The following is a 17,989-nucleotide window of genomic DNA, read 5'->3' as shown; positions in this document are numbered from 1 at the left end:
ATAACCACAATTATGCAATAACAATAACGACTATTATGCAATGCATAGAGACTCAAACACAATGGCTCAATGCATGTGGTATCATTTTTGTGAACATTCTGTGTGAAATATATATATATATATATATATATATATATATATATATATATATATATATATATATATATATATATATTGAGTTAAAAGGTAGCGTACCGACAATGTAAAATAGTTTTACACTGTCATCCAATAAAAATTTATCATTTATCCATGTCATATAATTTATTAAAAATAACAGTAAGATTTGACACTTAACATAATTGTGATTGGTTGATAGCATAAAATGTATATCCTTTATTCTCATTTTTTTTTTTGAAAAAAATCATTCCCTTTTTAAAAAATTATTTAAAGTAATATATTTGAAAAAAAACGATGTATTGAAGTTGGTTTGAAAATCTATCTTTTGGATAATATTAATTCTTTTCTAAATAATGAAGGATATAAAAACACTTAGAAAGGGGGGGTTTGAATAAGTGTAACTTTAAAAAATCTTAAGATAAAAACAATTGCACAATGATTTTTATTCTGGTTCGTTGTTAACGAAACTACTCCAGTCCACCCCCTTAGAGTGATTTACCTCAACTGAGGATTTAATCCACTAATCAACCTTGATTACAATGGGTTTCCACTTAGATACCCTCTAAGTCTTCTAGAGTATTCTGATCACACCTTGATCACTCTAGGAACTCACTACTTAGAACCTTCTAAGTCTTCTAGAGTATTCTGATCACAACTTGATCACTCTATGAACCTTTTACAAATAAATGTAAAACAAATTCTTACAAGAGTATAGAAATGATTCTTAATAAGCTATAATCACAAATGTGATATTTCTCTTAAGTTCTAAGCTTAATCTCACTAAGATATTACAAATGAAGTGAGGTTGAAGATGAAGTTTGATAGCTTTTGATTCAACAGCGTTTCAACAAGTTTGTAAGAGTTGTTCGCAAATTGGTAACCTTGCTTCTGATTAGAACTTCACTATTTATAGGCGTTATGAGAAGATGACCGTTGGGAGCATTTAATGCGTTGCGTGATCCGTACAACTTTGCATTTAATGTTTCACTCATTTGTCAACTACCTCGAGCCTTGCTTTTCTTGCTTTAACTGACTTTGCCTTTAATAGCTTCTAACGTTCCTTTTCTCAGTCAGCGTAGCCTGTCATCTTGTACTTGCTTCTGATCTGATCTTTGTAGATACAACGTTTGAATATCAGAGTCATTCAGCTTGGTGCAGAGCATCTTCTTGTCTTCTGACTTTGAAGTGCTTCTAGCGTGAAACCATAAGAACTTCAGTGCTTCTGTTTCTGAACTCAAGTTCTTCTGATGCTTCATAGACCATGTTCTGATTCTGCTTGACCATCTTCTGATGTCTTGCAAGAGCATGTTCTGATGTTGCATACTTGAACCTTCTGAGTCAGTGCTTCTTGCGCTGAATTGTGCATACTCTATATATATTTCTTGAAATGGAAAATGCATAGGATTAGAGTACCACATTGTCCTATACAAAGTTCATATATAATGTTATCATCAAAACTAAGAATATTGATCAGAACAAATCTTGTTCTAACAAATAATTCCCTTTTTTGTAAACGAAATTTCAATATCATGTAATATTTTTTTCAAAACATGTCTTTTAAAAATATAGAAACAATAGTTTGAAGCTTGTTTTAAATATTAATTAATATATGAAAAAAATATTTGAAATATTAATATTTTTTCAATATTACTAATTTAGAAAAAGATATATTTATAGTTTAAATTATATTAAAACAGGGTCAAAATAGTATATTTATAGTGTGCGGCATGAATATTTTAATAAAATATAAAATAAAAATATTTAATATAGTAAATCCAACAATAATGATATAAAATATAATTGAATATTTTTAAATTTTTTATAAATAAAATCATGTTTGACTGCCCTTATAAAAGTTTCATAATATTAAATTTCAGTAAATCTAAATTTGACTCCCCAAAACGGAAATTTGACTTAATACAATCAATAATAAATAACAATATTTATATGAAAATACATGTATTGTTATAAAATAAAGAGAAATAAGATAAAAGAAAAGAGAGAAAGATATGATAATTCTGTATTATTTCATCTTTGTATATCTACAAAGAGAATGGTCATATTTATAAGATAATATCTAGACAATATAAAAAATACAAATGGTTATAAATAAGGAATAAAATCATTGGAAATAAATATCCAATTATTCATAACACTCCCTTTTGGATGTTTGTTTTGGATATGCCTCGTTAAAACCTTTACTACAAAAAACCTAGCGGGAAAAAAATCTAGTGAATGAAAAAGACTACAATATCCTTTTAAAATAAATTTATTTCTCCCCCTCAGCGGAACGTTTATTTCTCCCCCTTAGCTGACAATTATTTCTTCAACGATGAAGACCAATCCTTTTGCACTGAAAGGTCTTATGTAGTGCTAAAAGTTTCTGCATGATAAGATGAACTTGTTGCTATTATATGTTTCACCGATCTTCATGAAATAGTTGTACCACCACATGTAAATAAACAAATAACCTGTTTGTGATCTACCATTTTGCGGATGTGACAAGTAACTTGCATCTGCATAACCTGTTAATTTGAATTTGGATACTTTGGGATAAAATAGACCAATGCCTACTGTACCTCTAAGATAATGAAGTATATGTTTGATTTTGTTCCAATTCTTCGTGTAGGTGAAGAACTGTATCTTGCTAATAGATTAACCGCAAATGATATATCAGGACGTGTATAATTAGCAAGGTACATCAGTGCTCCAATCGCAGTGAGATATGGTACTTCAGGAACAAGCAATTCTTCATCCTTTTCTCGAGGCCTGAAAGGATCTTTCTCTACATCTAATGATCTAACAACCATTGGAGTAGAAAATGGGTGACATTTTTCCATTTAGAACCGTTTTAACACTTTTTCTATATAGCATAATATTCCTTTGTCCAAATGTTCAATTTGTAAACCTAAACATAATTTTGTCTTTCCTAGGTCCTTCATCTCAAACTCTTTCTTTAAACAATTCATAGCTTTTGGAAGCTCTTCAGGAGTTCCAATAATATTTATGTCATCAACATAGACAGCTATTATTGCAAATTTTTTTCCTGATATTTTTATAAAAATATAAGGACAAATTAAGTTATTTGTATATCCCTCTCTAAGTAAGTATTCAATAAGACGATTATACCACATGCGTCCAGATTGTTTCAGCCCATGGAGAGATTTGTTCAATTTAAGAGAGTAGCTTTCTCGAGATTCAGAATTATGTGTATTTAGTATATTGAACCCTTCAGGGAGTTTCATGTAAACTAGTAACAAACCCGTGCATACGCACGGGTTCTGGTACGGTATGTGCATTGGTTTAAGATGACATTTTTTTATAGAAAAAAATTGAATTCAAAATAAAAATATGACTTTCATTAATAAACTTAGATTGCTTATGAACAAAGTTGCATTGTGTGTAGTCAAAAATAAAAAATGAAATTGTAAAACAAAGTATATAAGACACATTGTATATAATAATGAATAACAACTACTGTCATAATTTCATAACAATTTTGAAATGGTCCATGTTAGAATTCCATCCTCCTTTTTCTATGCATTAGAATTCAAAGACCATGAAATGTCCATCCTCCTTTTTCTATGCATTGTAAATATTGTGATGACTTGACTATGGTACACCATAAACTAAACGGAATTTGAATGAACCGGGTGGTGGTAGGATTTTTGCAGTACTGTGATTTTTGTAAAATTTAAACTTAAAATTGGATGGTCAGATTCAAATCAAATTCAATATAAGTAAAATACCTACTTTATTTCCTCCTATTTTCTTAAAAATCAAACCCTCTGAATTTATCAATATAATTTAGAAAAACATTTTTTTCTCATTTGGATTAATGCTATTTTTATCAAAAATAGAGGAAAGAAGCTATATAAATGACATTGGCAGCATACCAAACATGACCTTTCACCTATGCTAAGACCAAAGGCTTATTTGGCCTTTAAAAGCAACACATGTAGTTACATTACATTCATTAACTTTTATTTCTGATACATGTAACAATGCTTTATAGACCATTAATCTTGAATTCCAATCTATTACAAATCATTGATGAGGAACAGGTACATTATTCTAGTGTCTGTTTATTTCAAATTTCAACTGCATCAAAGATACATTTCATTCACTCATACAATAAAATGATGATATGATAAGTAATGCTTATGGATTTAATGATAACTAATGCTTATTTAAATCCATATATCTGAAGTGCAGTCACCACCAGGATATCTCATCTCATGAGCAAGGGCACGACCATCAGGCTCAGCTCCAAAGTCCACAAAGAAGTTTGGGTTGATTTTCAGACCACCTTTCTCAGTATCAACATCAACCTATAAAATATGTGCTCCTTGCTCTACAAGCTTTGGATAAAACTGTTTATCCCAAGCACTAAATAGTGAGTTGGTAACATACAGCCTCTCACCCATCTAAGCTCAATTGAATCATTTGAGGACCCCCTCTTAGCTTATTCCCCTGAAACATCAATATTACATACATCAGACACTAACACGTATTAGACACCGGACAAATCGACTATATCTAAAGTGTCAGTGCTATATACATATAGAATATTTCTCAAAGACAGCACATGAGTACCAAGTTTAAAATACCTGAATCTCTAGTACATCAACTTGCAAATAATTGACCGGTTAGTTTTGGATTTTTGATGTCCTCAATGTTATACTGTCTTATATCGCTATGAAGCCAGTTTACGAAGTACAAAAAGCAATCATCAAGAGAAATCAGAAAATCAGTTATAAGCCCGGGCATTTCAGGAAGAAACCTTGCACTTTCAATGGTTCCACTTGTATCACAATCTGCAAGTAAAAAGCTCAGTCTGTAAGTATTATTGATAATTTTCATGATCCATTTTGTGTTTTAAAATAGAGTAGATATTAAGATCTTTTCAATAATATATCAACAAAAAGAGATATACTTTATTATATTATTAACTTATTGTCTAACTTCTTTTTTACTCTCTCAAGTTGATTTTACATTAGCCATTACTAACACTAGTGTGATACCCGTGCGTGCGCACGAGTACCTGTTGGTGCCGGGTCATTTTGTTCAATAAATATTTTTTGTATAGTTAAAAGTTACTACATATAAACAGGTGAGAGTGTACAACAAATAATTTTACACGCATAAAAATAACAGGTGTATAAGAAAGACCTACCAATGGAAGCACAAGACAAAAAAGTTCTCATGAAATGTTGAATTAGCTTTACAGACATTGTGTATAAGGGGAACTGATCTACTCCATTTTTTCTCCCATGTTTTCCCAAGTTTCAAATATCAAAATTCAAGACATTATTTTCAATGAGAAAATGGACTATCATTCAGCTAGAAAAAAAGTTAATTAAACTTTGGACCAAAATTAAGCCTTTAAAAACACAATCCATGTAAACATTAAGAAGCATCAGACAAGGACATCAAGAACTCAACCCTTTATTTATTGAAATATAGGCAAAAATCATATAAACAACTGAGCATGCAGCAACACAAATTGATTTTTTTTTAGAGTGTAATAAGTTTAAATCAACTGGACAAAATATAAGCAATACCTTGAGCTTCATGAGCATGGGACAAATGCAAAACATATCACCACAAATTGATTTCGAACCAGACTCCTGCAGTGAACTCGACCGACATACATTTCCATTTGCAGCTGGTTTGGCTACTGCATTTGCAAAAATATTAGATATCCTAGAAAAAAGGATGCATATGCAGTCCGACTAATGCTTCAACAACACTACTCGCAGCAGCTCTTTCGACGGTTTCAATTGTGGAATATAGTTAGTTCTATTTTCCATTAAGATTACCCAACTGTGGAAACATTCCAGGTTTGGTTGAGTAACAGTTTTAAAAACACATTGTGAAATTAAAATAGAACACATTGATGAGAGTAAAAAATAGAGACAGGACAATTATAGAACTTAGGACCCATGAAACTGAACTATAGAGCTTAGGACCCATGAAACTGAACTATAAAGATGAAGAAGTATGTGACTTCCTATCGGGACCAAGGAAAACCTCACCACATACAGGGGCCCATTGCCTTGGAAGCTGGAACTCCAAAAATTGATGCAGTTCATCGATTGTTGGTTTATTTGCAGTAAGAAATTACAGCTATAATATGAGTGATTCCATAGGCTTTAAAACTAAATATGAATAAGTAAATGACTAAGGGTTTCATGTTTAGTTGCTTACATCTTACGTTGAGCTTCCAGCCAGCCTATTTAAGAAGTAAATAAATTAAAGAACAGAGGAACCATCAATACAGTGAAATTGAAACACTATCAAATTCTAAATTGATATAACAATTGGGTTCATAAATTTGCAATGCTCACGACCACGTGTGTGTTCTTCCCATTCATGTAATCCTCGAAGAGCACGATCACCGCAGGCTTATAACAAAAAGGTCATAAGAAACAGAATATAGTCAAAACAGTAATAATCTCCTACATTTCAAAGTTAAAGTGGAAAAGATTAGCAACACGCAACAAAGAAAATCATTACAAAGAAAAAGATTCTGATAAGCATTAATGCAAAGTATCCGTCTGAACTTCGTGACGCAATCAATCATTTCCTTTGGAATAACAAATCACATGCAAAGAAAAATGATTCATTCCATTCGGATTCAATGACCGTCACATTATCTCAGCAGCCATATACATCAAGCTAACTGGTGTCTAAATAACATAACCTGGCGTATCCGAAGCTCTTCACACCAGTCTCAAGGGACCTGCTGCAGGCAAATACCGTGTCACTACCAGCACCTACATAACATTAGTATTGGGCACCATCATCACAATAAAATTCGAACAGAAAAATCCGGTTCAGTTTGCAAATGTTATGTAACACAGTCATGCTTCCAAATTCGCCCGCGTTCGACATAGAAGTCACAGTTATGGAGCCTAACATATTCATGCAGCAATTATCACCAATCCAACTTCATCATCATTACCAAATGGCGAATTCATTCAAGCAGTTTAAAATCAGAAGCAAACATATTGGTTCGGTATGGCAACATCAGGACAACAATTCAACTCTATCATGTGTTAGAACAAGATTTGTTCTGATCAATTATCTTAGTTTTGATGATAACAATAATATGAATTTTGCTTAAGATAATATGGTACTCTAATCCAATGCAATTTCCTTTTCAGGAAATATATAAAGAGTACGCATAATTCAGCGCTCAGAAGCTTTGTCTCAAAGGGTTCAGCATGCAACATCAGAACATGGTCTGGCAAGACATCAGAAGATGGTCGAAGCAGAATCAGAACATGGGTCTATGGAAGCATCAGAAGAACATGAGATCAGAAGCACTGAAGTTCTGATGGTATCACGCTCAGAAGCACTTCAAGGTCAGAAGATCAGAAGATGCTATGCACCAAGCTGTTTGACTCTGATGATATTCAAACGTTGTATTCACAAACATCAGATCAGAAGGAAGTACAAGTGGCAGGCTACGCTGACTGACAAAAGGAACGTTAAAAGCTATTAAAGGCTACGTCAGTAGACACAGCGTGAACAAGGCTCGAGGTAGTTGACAAAAGCGTATAACATTAAATGCGATGCTGTACGGAACACGCAAAGCATTAAATGCACTCAACGGTCATCTTCTCCAACGCCTATAAATATGAAGTTCTGATGAGAAGCAAAGTTAACGATCCTGAACAAGATTATTCAAAAAGACTTGCTGAAACGCTGTTAAACTCAAAGCTCAGAATCTTCATCTTCATCAAAGCTCACTACATTGCTGTTGTAATATATTAGTGAGATTAAGCTTAAACGTTAAGAGAAATATCACAGTTTGTGATTATAGCTTTTAAGAAGCATTTGTAATACTCTTAGAATTGATTACATTAAGTTGTAAGGAACTAGAGTGATCGTGTGGATCAGTATACTCTAGGAAGTCTTAGAAGTTATCTAAGCAGGTTGTAACTAGAGTGATCGTGTGGATCAGAATACTCTAGAAAAGTCTTAGAGGGTATCTAAGCAGTTGTTCCTGGAGTGATCAGTGTGTGATCAGAAGACTATGGAAGACTTAGTTGCTGACTAAGTGGAAAACCATTGTAATCCGTGCGATTAGTGGATTAAATCCTCAGTTGAGGTAAATCATCTCTGCGGGGGTGGACTGGAGTAGTTTAGTTAACAACGAACCAGGATAAAAATAACTGTGCAATTTATTTTTATCTGTCAAGTTTTTAAAGCTACACTTATTCAAACCCCCCCCCTTTCTAAGTGTTTTTCTATCCTTCAATTGGCATCAGAGCGCCGGTTCTAAGGTGCAAGCACTTAACCGTGTTTAGAAAAGATTCAGGAAGAGAAAAACGCTTCAGTAAAAGATGGCTGGTGAAATTGAAAAGTCTACACCTGCATCTACATCTGGCTCTGCTGAGCAACATAACGGTAACAATGGTTATACTAGACCGCCGGTATTTGATGGTGAAAACTTTGAATACTGGAAAGATAAACTGGAAAGTTACTTTCTTGGTCTAGATGGTGATCTATGGGATCTTCTGATGGATGGTTACAAACATCCAGTAAATGCCAGTGGCGTAAAGCTGACAAGGCAAGAAATGAATGATGATCAGAAGAAGCTTTTCAGGAATCATCATAAATGCAGAACTGTTTTGCTGAATGCTATCTCTCATGCTGAGTATGAGAAGATATCTAACAGGGAAACGGCCTATGACATATATGAGTCCTTGAAAATGACTCATGAAGGAAATGCTCAAGTCAAGGAGACTAAAGCTCTCGCTTTAATCCAGAAGTATGAAGCCTTCAAGATGGAGGATGATGAAGACATTGAAAAGATGTTTTCAAGATTTCAAACTCTTACTGCTGGATTGAGAGTTCTTGACAAGGGATACACCAAGGCTGATCACGTAAAGAAGATCATCAGAAGCTTACCCAGAAGATGGGGTCCTATGGTGACTGCATTCAAGATTGCAAAGAATCTGAATGAAGTTTCTCTGGAAGAGCTTATCAGTGCCTTGAGAAGCCATGAAATAGAGCTGGACGCAAATGAGCCTCAAAAGAAAGGTAAGTCTATTGCATTAAAATCCAATATCAAAAAATGCACTAACGCTTTTCAGGCTAGAGAAGAAGATCCTGAAGAATCAGAATCTGAAGAAGAAGATGAACTGTCCTTGATCTCCAGAAGGCTAAATCAACTCTGGAAGAACAAGCAAAGGAAGTTCAGAGGCGTCAGAAGTTCAAAGAAATTTGAACGTGGAGAATCTTCTGATGACAGAAGATTTGACAAGAAGAAGGTCATGTGCTATGAATGCAATGAGCCTGGACACTTCAAGAATGAATGTCCAAAACTTCAGAAAGAAAATCCCAAGAAGAAGTTTCATAAGAAGAAAGGTCTTATGGCAACCTGGGATGAGTCAGAAGATGATTCAGACTCTGAAGATGAGCAGGCTAACTGTGCGCTGATGGCGACAGAAGATGACGGATCAGAATCTACATCAGAATCAGATTCTGAAGAGGTATTTTCTGAACTTACTAGAGATGAGTTAGTTTCCGGTCTAACAGAACTTCTGGAATTCAAGTCTCAGATTAGTCTCAAATACAAAAAGCTGAAAAAGCTATTTGAATTTGAAACAAAGAAGCTTGAGTTGGAAAATTCTGAATTAAAAGAAAAACTTTTAAAACTATCCAATAATGTTGGATCTCCTTCTGATTCAGAAAAATCCACTCCTAGTCTAAACCATATTCTGAAAGAATATGATTTAAGTTTCAGGAAGTTCTTATCTAGAAGTATTGGCAGAAGTCAGCTAGCTTCTATGATATATGCTGTGTCTGGAAACAAAAGAGTTGGCATTGGTTTTGAGGGTGAAACCCCATACAAACTTGAACCTGTTGATGAAATGAAACTCACATACAAGCCATTGTATGATCAGTTCAAGTATGGCCACTCCCATGATATTAGGCACACTTCACATGCTCAAAGTTTTCACATAACACACACCAAAAAGCATGTGACACAACCTAGGAAATATCATGAAACTCACATTAAGAATTATCATGCTGTTCCTCCTATTGCTTACAATGTTAAACCCAAGTTCAATCAGAACTTGAGAAAATCTAACAAGAAAGGACCCAAGAAGATGTGGGTACCTAAGGATAAGATTATTCCTATTGCAGATATCCTTGACTGCAAAAAGGACAAAGCACAACATGTCATGGTATCTGGACTCTGGATGCTCACGACACATGACAGGAAGAAGGTCTATGTTCCAAGACCTGGTGCTTAAGTCTGGAGGAGAAGTCAAGTTTGGAGGAGATCAGAAGGGCAAGATAATTGGCTCTGGAACTATAAAGTCTGGTAACTCTCCTTCCATTTCTAATGTACTTCTTGTAGAAGGATTAACACATAACCTCTTATCTATCAGTCAATTGAGTGACAATGGTTATGATATAATCTTTAATCAAAAGTCTTGCAAGGCTGTAAATCAGAAGGATGGCTCAATCCTATTTACAGGCAAGAGGAAGAACAACATTTATAAGACAGATCTGCAAGATCTTATGAGTCAGAAGGTGACTTGTCTTATGTCTGTTTCTGAAGAGCAGTGGGTCTGGCACAGAAGATTAGGTCATGCTAGTTTGAGAAAGATTTCTCAGATTAACAAACTGGATCTTGTCAGAGGACTCCCTAATCTGAAATTCAAATCAGATGCTCTTTGTGAAGCATGTCAGAAGGGCAAGTTCTCCAAACCTGCATTCAAGTCCAAGAATGTTGTTTCTACCTCAAGGCCATTAGAACTCTTGCACATTGATCTGTTTGGCCCAGTCAAAACAGCATCTGTCAGAGGGAAGAAATATGGATTAGTCATCGTAGATGATTATAGTCGCTGGACGTGGGTAAAATTCTTGAAACACAAGGATGAGACTCATTCAGTGTTCTTTGACTTCTGCATTCAGATTCAATCTAAAAAAGAGTGTAAAATCATAAAGGTCAGAAGTGATCATGGTGGTGAATTTGAGAACAGATCCTTTGAAGAATTCTTCAAAGAAAATGGTATTGCCCATGATTTCTCTTGTCCTAGAACTCCACAGCAAAATGGAGTTGTAGAACGAAAGAATAGGACTCTGCAAGAAATGGCCAGAACCATGATCAATGAAACCAATATGGCTAAGCATTTCTGGGCAGAAGCAATAAACACTGCATGCTATATTCAGAATAGAATCTCTATCAGACCTATTCTAAATAAGACTCCTTATGAATTGTGGAAGAATAAAAAGCCCAACATTTCATATTTCCATCCTTTTGGATGTGTATGCTTTATTCTGAACACTAAAGATCATCTTGGTAAGTTTGATTCCAAAGCACAAAAATGTTTCCTTCTTGGATATTCTGAACGCTCAAAAGGCTACAGAGTATACAATACTGAAACATTGATTGTAGAAGAATCAATCAATATCAGGTTTGATGATAAGCTTGGTTCTGAAAAACCAAAGCAGTTTGATAATTTTGCAGATTGTGATATTGATATATCAGAAGTTGTTGAGCCAAGAAGCAACGCATCAGAAGCAGAGCTTCTCAGAAGCAAAGAATCTGAAGATCAAGTATCAGCTTCTCTGGACAATCTAAGCATTTCTGAAGAACCATCTGTCAGAAGATCATCCAGACTCATCTCTGGTCATTCAGAAGATGTCATTCTTGGAAAGAAGGATGATCCAATCAGAACAAGAGCATTCCTTAAGAACAATGCAGACTGTCAATTAGGTCTTGTATCTTTGATCGAGCCAACTTCTGTTGATCATGCTCTAGAAGATCCAGACTGGATAATTGCTATGCAAGAAGAACTGAATCAGTTTACAAGGAATGATGTTTGGGATCTTGTTCCTAGACCAGATGGATTCAATATAATCGGTACAAAATGGGTCTTCAGAAACAAGCTCAGTGAGAAAGGTGAAGTGGTAAGGAACAAAGCCAGACTGGTGGCTCAGGGTTATAGTCAGCAAGAAGGGATTGACTATACAGAAACCTTTGCACCAGTGGCCAGGTTAGAATCTATTCGTCTATTAATTTCATTTGCCACTCAACATAACATCACTCTCTATCAGATGGATGTTAAAAGTGCCTTCTTAAATGGTTATATAGATGAAGAAGTTTATGTCCATCAACCTCCTGGTTTTGAAGACTCTATGTCTCCTAATCATGTTTTTAAACTAAAGAAATCGTTGTATGGATTGAAACAAGCTCCCAGAGCTTGGTATGAACGCTTAAGTTCTTTCCTTCTGGATAATGGTTTCACTAGAGGAAAAGTGGACACTACTCTCTTTTGTAAAACCTTTAAAAGGGATATTTTAATTTGTCAAATATATGTAGATGATATTATTTTTGGAACATCTAATGCTACACTTGGAAAGGAGTTTGCTGAGTCTATGCAGGCTGAGTTTGAAATGAGCATGATGGGAGAACTCAAGTATTTCCTTGGGATACAAATAAATCAAACATCAGAAGGAACGTATGTTCACCAAACCAAGTATGTGAAGGAACTTCTGAAGAAGTTTAATCTTCTAGACTGCAAAGAAGCCAAAACTCCTATGCATCCAACATGCATCCTAGGTAAGGATGAGGTAAGTAAGAAGGTAGATCGGAAGTTATACAGAGGTATGATTGGATCTCTTCTATATTTGACTGCTTCTAGACCTGACATTCTGTTCAGTGTTTGTTTGTGTGCTAGATTCCAATCAGATCCTAGAGAATCTCATTTAACTGCTGTTAAGAGAATTCTAAGGTATCTGAAAGGTACTACTAATGTTGGCTTAGTTTACAGAAAATCTAAAGAATACAACTTAGTAGGATTCTGCGATGCTGACTATGCTGGAGACAGAATTGAAAGAAAGAGTACTTCAGGAAGTTGTCAATTTCTTGGAAGTCATTTGATCTCCTGGTATAGCAAGAAGCAAGCAACTATTGCTCTATCAACAACAGAAGCAGAATATGTCGCTGCTGCTGGTTGCAGTACACAGATGCTCTGGATGAAGAGTCAGTTAGAAGATTATCAGATATATGAGAGTAACATTCCTATATTCTGTGATAATACTTCTGCTATATGTTTATCTAAGAATCCTATTCTTCATTCAAAGGCTAAACATATTGAGATTAAACATCATTTCATAAGGGACTATGTTCAGAAGGGTGTTATATCTTTAAACTTTGTTGATACAGACCATCAATGGGCTGATATCTTTACAAAACCCCTGGCTGAAGATAGGTTTAAGTTCATTCTGAAGAATATCAGTATGGATTTATGCCCAGAATGAGAAGATGAGAAGTTCTTACGTATGAGTATCTTCTGAAATGAATGTGATGTTTTTTTTATCAGAAGTTCTGATTGAAATCTTTTAGAAATTATGATTCGGTTATTACTAACGTTTCATTGTCTAAGTTGATTCAGAACCTCTTTTAAAGCAAAACAGCTGTAACGTTTTATCTTGGGATGGTAAACCTGTCGTTACTATTCATGGATAAGCGCGCGTGCAGTTGAAGGGACGCCGACCATAGGTAACTGTGCTAGTCACCTCATTTGTCTTTATTATCTCTCCTCATGTCACGTAACATTAAATGCTATCCATCATTTGTTTCATTTTATTTTCTTTTAAATACTCTTCAAACGCTTCTCCTTCCCTCTTATATTTTCTCTATCACACTTTGTCCTTGTTTTTCCTTCTCTATCTTTTTGCATTCATATCAAACCCTAGCTGTTCATTATCTGCAAATCCATCATGAACTCTTCATCAAGCCCAGGGAACCATGAAAATGATCAAAACAAAAAGAGAAAAGCTGTTGAAACATCTTCGTCCAAACCGAAAAAGATAAAGATCACCTATGACCCTCTCAAGGTGAATCCATTCGAAGCAATGTTGTCTGGAAACTATTCTAGACGTGTGTTTCAACCCCCTGGTGAAAGCCCTCCATCATCTCCATCTTCTTCCTCATCTTTTTACCTTCAAGACTCAACTTCCTCTTCATCTAACCTTTCCTCTCCCTCAACCCATTCCAAAGAAATCTCTTCATCTTCACCTGCTGAGAATGTTGTCTCTGATAAAGATTGTGGAAGATCTGCATCAGAACCAAGTCTCCCTGACCCCTCGCCTGGAAGCCCAAGAAGCAGTCAATGATGCGTTTCATTCCTTCATGACATGCTGGCACAGATTGTGTCTTTGCTAGGGTCTTAGTCTTTGGTCTTAGTAGTTTTCTTTCCTTGTTGCATCTGCTTGTTAAACATAGGAACCTTTTGTAATATCTTTTGATTATTAATGAAAAGTTTCTTTGTTTTTACATTCCAGTGATTTTTATTTGTCGTGTTATTCATCTGAATCTTTTGAAATATTCTTTTTGATGTTATGACAAAAAGGGGGAGAAAGATAAATGATAAATGATTTGATTTAGTCAGTTGCTATTTACTAACAAGAACTGCAAGTTCTATATGGTTTAAGTGTTTTGCAGGTATAAAGAAGTGAAGAGAATCTTCAAAGCAAACACAAGAAGCAAAACCATAAGAAGTGTTATTCTGTAAAAAGAATAAGCTCATGGAAACTGAAGCAAGCTGAGTGCTGTCAAGCTTCAGAAATCAGAAGCAAGAAAGAAGAATGAATCAGAAGCACTGATAATAGAATTTGATCTATATTTGTCTATTTGCTCTGACAAAATTCTATTTGCTCTGATAACATTATTTTAGCCTATATGGCTCTGATACATATCATGTGTTCTAATATACATTTTATGTTCTGACTCGTTCATGCTGACTTTTGTCGTTTAGTTTTTGTTCTGTAACATTTCAGGATGTAGAGATGCTCTGATGATGCTCTGGTACATTCAACAATGTTCTGATACAAATCTAGCATGAAGTGATGTTGGTAGAAATTCAAAGCTCTGAAGCTATCCGAGGGAAGCAGAAATCAGAAGCTGTGAACATTCTAAAGATCCAGAAAACTCAAGTTCTGAAGCTGTCCTAAATGGAAGCAGAAATCAGAAGCTGTGAATGTTCTGAAGATCAAAGAAATTCAAGTTCTGAAGCTGTCCTAAATGGAAGCAGAAATCAGAAGCTGTGAATGTTCTGAAGATCAAAGAAATTCAAGTTCTGAAGCTGTCCTAGATGGAAGCAGGAATCAGAAGCTGTGAGTGTTCTAGGGATCTAAAGAAATTCTAGTTCTGAAGCTGTCCAATGGAAGCAGAAGTCAGAAGCTACGAATTCTCTGAAGACAGAAGCTTATGTGATCGTCTCTACCGAAATAATCAGGGAAGTCTTTTATTAAAGTTCTGTCATACCCCAAATTTGTCCTACCCTTTAACTTTTATCTGGCTTAGGCTTTGCATTCTTGTACATACATCACCTAGGTCATAATCCATATCCATGCATACATATCATTGGTATCAACCAAAGACCAGCAGGAAAGAACTTTTGTGGCAAGGTATTGATTGAAGGGTACAAGCTTGCAAATCATCTAGTTCCTTAAATGGGTTTCTTTGACCAAAGTCAACCAGTTGACTTTCTGGTCAACATTCAATCAGGAATGGCTTCCATGTGTGGGAAAAATCCTCATACTGACTATGTGGATGTGTTTGTTTGACTGGACTTGACTGGAAGAGATTTAATCGGTAATTTCATCAATAGTCGGGAAAATCAGAATAGTTGACTTTTGGGTCAAAATCAGGTCAATCACTCAAATGTTGACTTTTGGTGGAAAATCGGTCAAGAAAAGTCAAAGAATGAATAAAATCGAGAGTTTGACAAAAGTTGCCAAAAATAGAAAAAATCAAAAATGGAAAGTTTGCATACTTAGAAAAATTTTAGTCCTTTGAAATTTCAGTGAGCAGTCCACTTCATCATCATTTTACACGTGGCAAATGGAACTTTTTGGGGAAACTTACAACATCAAAGTTGTTCCTCTCATGGAAGAGAACAACTTTGTAGTTGAACATTTTTCCATTTGAAGCCTGGATCAAGAGATATAAGAGTTTGAAGTTGGGAAATTTCATTTGTTCAAGTCATGAAGCTGGGCACATTTCTGGTCATACGTGACACATTTCATCAAGCACATGGCGTGGCAACTTTGAAGCCAATTATCTGGAAATTAAGGGACCCTACAAGAGCAAACCTAGTATGTATATATTCTTTGCCATATCCTCTACACAATTAACCAAGAATCAAGTCAATCAAGTGAATATTGAATGATCTATGAAGCTCCAAAGTCTCGCCCTCGCAATGTTGAAACTACGCATCTGGCTGGGCACAAACTCACGGCCAGCGTAGGCAATTTATCGAGCACTTGGCGTGCTGTCTTCAAAGCAAATATTAAAGAGCCACAAGCATTCCCTGGATTCAAATTTAATGTCAATCTCATCTCCCCAATGCCCTCTTTCCATGGAACAAGTTGACATGTTATTCGGATGCTCGATTACCAAGTTGTGGAGGCGCGAAGTCACATGTTTGAAACTGCATTTTGCTAAGCGTCGGAAGCAAGTCATGCCCAGCAGGTTCCCTACACACTCAGTCACGAGTCACACAATCCATCACTAATCTCCATGCAACCACACAATACGCCACACACATATATATATATATATATATATATATATATATATATATATATATATATATATATATATATATATATATATATATAAGCCGAGACACTCTCATTGGAGGGACTTCATTTTTTTTCCTCATTTTTCTTCTTTCATTCTCTTTCGGAGCTCCCAAGATTCTCCTCTCTCATCTCCCTCACTCCATCGTAACCAACTCTAACAACTTGTAACCACCTCCATAACTAACTTCTCCGATCAACAACTACCACCCTCAACCACTATAATCGTCATGTAACCTCCAATCCCCATCACCATCTTCATTCTCTAAATGATTTCATCCTCACCCTCAACCTTTAATCTTCACCGCCATAATCAATCTCGAGCATCAACCTTCCATCATCATCCGCCGCTACTCCGGTCATCGCCATCAAACTCCGGTTGTGTATACGTTAACTCAGCAAAGAGTTGTTCAGCTTCATCATCAACCTCGCGGTAAGGGTTTTGAGCTTATCTGAACACTGACTCCTTGAAGCTTCATCATTATCACCAAGGAGGAACGCAGTGGAAGAGCTTTCTGGTTCTCTTAACTCAAGAATCGTAACAGGTAAATGTTCCCCAATCTTTCTCAGCATCTTGGCATACGTGTAGTGTAGCATACGTTTGGTGCTTATGCGCATGTGAGTTATCCTCGATCTTGAATTTCGTTTTGGTTCATATGGAATTGCTTCTGTTCGAACGGTTGAATCACTTTTTGAGCTCTGTGAATGAATAAGAGTCGATTGCTATGCTTAGTGTCGTCTTTGATGAGTTTGTTGTAGTCTTAGGGTTTAAAGTTTTGTTCCGGTCCAGACGATAGAGGGAATATCACGGAAAACCAAGGCCATATTTGAAGTCAGGGCAAGAAATCGAGTGGGGCGGTGGCGCCGTTTTTAATTTCTGGAAAATATCGTATGTCTCAGCCGCCAGTCAGGCCGGAGAAGGTGACCGGAGAAGCCCTCCGTCGCCTGTGCATGCTGCAGTCCGATGGGGACGCGTGGCGTGTTGTGGTTGGCTCATTTCCCACTATTATCCTATCTTGTCTTTTACTTAATCATTGGAGCTTGACGTGGCACGCAGGGATTGGTCCAATATGCCATTTTGTCTTATTATACTTAAAAATGCTCTTGCCCAGTTGATGCTAACTTTGCATTGCACGTCACGATTTATTTATTGAATAACAAAAACCATATGAAACAAATGCATGCTGATAAAATCAAATAAGATTGGATTAATGGTGATAGTAACATTGGGCCCTGGCGCGCTGGGCCTTGC

At 35.7% G+C, this 17,989-nt stretch overlaps 1 long non-coding RNA gene across 1 annotated transcript in view; it reads right to left on the bottom strand.

Moving 5' to 3' along the window:
- Positions 1-5,376: 5,376 nt before the first annotated feature.
- Positions 5,377-17,989, bottom strand: part of LOC131611815 (uncharacterized) — a 48,206-nt gene continuing 35,593 nt past the window's right edge. Inside the window, exons 3-4 of the long non-coding RNA XR_009287167.1 lie at positions 6,328-6,896; positions 5,377-5,797 (exon numbers count right to left, since the gene is read on the bottom strand). This is a non-coding gene — a long non-coding RNA (uncharacterized LOC131611815). The remainder of the gene's footprint in view (positions 5,798-6,327; positions 6,897-17,989) is intronic.

The sequence above is a fragment of the Vicia villosa genome, linkage group LG6 (genome assembly GCF_029867415.1).
Source record: "Vicia villosa cultivar HV-30 ecotype Madison, WI linkage group LG6, Vvil1.0, whole genome shotgun sequence".
Classification (NCBI taxonomy): Eukaryota; Viridiplantae; Streptophyta; class Magnoliopsida; order Fabales; family Fabaceae; genus Vicia; species Vicia villosa.
Note: the sequence above shows the minus strand (reverse complement) of the source record. Positions and strands in the feature narration are given on the sequence as shown.